The sequence below is a fragment of the Crocodylus porosus genome, unplaced genomic scaffold (assembly GCF_001723895.1).
Source record: "Crocodylus porosus isolate Cpor-Errol unplaced genomic scaffold, CroPor_comp1, whole genome shotgun sequence".
In the NCBI taxonomy this organism is placed as follows: Eukaryota; Metazoa; Chordata; order Crocodylia; family Crocodylidae; genus Crocodylus; species Crocodylus porosus.
The window spans coordinates 75699496-75701279 of record NW_017728886.1 but is presented as its reverse complement, the minus strand read 5'-3'; positions in this window follow the sequence as shown (position 1 = coordinate 75701279).

Genomic DNA, 1784 nt, shown 5'->3' with positions numbered 1-1784 from the left:
AGCCCTGCCCCCACCCTGCTCCTTGCCTCCCCTTGGGCTCTTACTACAGCACTGGGATGCACTGAGGATGGGAGGGAGAAGCGAGCACAGCTGCTGCGCTGTGTGGCTGTCTGAGGGTTTCTAACAGTGTCTCCCCACTTCTATGACGTGCTCCAACCTGGAGGACAGGGAGCACAAAGAGAGTGGCTGCGCCGTCGCCAGAGCCTGCCACTGCACAAGAACACCAGCACCGCCCCCCAGCAGGATCCAGGTCTTAAAGTAGTTGTAGCAGCCACTGATGTAACCTAATGCATTAGAGGTTATTTAGCTATAATAGGAATATTTCTGCTCAAATATGGATGTAATTTGCAAAAGCGGCCAGTCAGAGAAGACCATAAAGTCAGGTAAAGAAAAACCAGGACCAGCGTTCTACAATGAGGCAGGAAAGCTCAAAAACCCTCTGCCTTTCCCAAGGATATCAAACCCGACTAAGCAACACCTTCCAAGTCCACGCGAGACCTGGTTCTGTCCCCCTCCAAAACTGAAACACTCTGCCCAGGAAGAGCACGCGCCGCGTGCAGATGCTTCCTCAGCCTGACAGCGGGTATTCATGCCCAAAAGCTTGCTAAGAAAAACTGTTCCGCCTATTTGGGCTGGTCTAAGAAAAGATACCAGATTTACCCAAAGAGCCTCGTCTGTCAGTGAAACAAAGACATTTAAATAAAATCAATCAGAGATCATGAATTCTAATATTAAAACCAGCCACCTCTCAGCACTGGGGAGAGTCTGGAGAGCTCAGCAAATCTGCGACCTGCCGCCTGTCTGCCTGTCACCCTCCTTCCACCCGCGTCTCCCGGGCCAGGAGCAGTGGGACTCTATGCCGTGGTCTCGTGGGGAGCCAGGCAGACTTTGGAAGAAATATTTATGTTCATGTTGGAAGGTCCCAGCAAAGAAAAGGTTGGACTGAACATGCCAAAACCAGCTACCTTGAAATAAAGGGGGGAAGCAAAGCATCACATCTAGCAATACATTTCAAAATGGTGTTAGCGAAGGGCAAACCCCTGGCGATAACATGGCGGCGTTTTACTCGCGGACAAGGAACAAGTCGCTTTGCAGCCTGGGCTGCAGGAGCTGGGAGGGAGCCATCACGGCACCAGCAGCAGCTGGCAAGCAGTGGCTGGGGGAGCAGGCAGGGCGTCCTCAAGGTCTAGTTTCTTGGTCAGTTAAAAAACAAACCCAAAAAGAAAGGGGCTGCGCCTTTCATTGCTGGGAGGGGGCGGTGGGAGCTGGGCAGCTTGGAGCCGGGGCCCTACTACCACCCCCGCCGGCCTCAGCTCAGCCTGGGCGGCCTCGGGCGATCGGGGGCGTCCGCTCCAGGGCCCGCATGCGAGGGGTGGTGGCAGACAGCGGCTCGCGCCCCCCGCCGGACTGCCGCTGTCCGAGAGGGCCCCCGCGTGAGGACTCCTGCGAGGGAGGTTTTCACGAGAGGGGGACTGGGTTAGTGCAGGGATGGGCAAGATGCAGCCCGCCTCGCCGGTCTATCCGGCCTGCGGGCGCCCTCAAAAATCTAGAAAATTAATATTTATCTGCCCCGGCTGCCTGCCCTCGCCCGAAATAACTGCCCGCCCCGTGCCCCAGCGGCCTTGTGGAAAGGGGCCCCGCGCGAGGGGAGGCTCTTACCGCTCCGCGGCCCGCAACGGCGAGGAAATTCCGCCACGGGCGAGTCGGTCTCCGCATTACGCGGGATGTGGACAATATTAAAATTCCCAAACCCCCGCGTAACTTGCAGTTCGTTTGCAAAATGG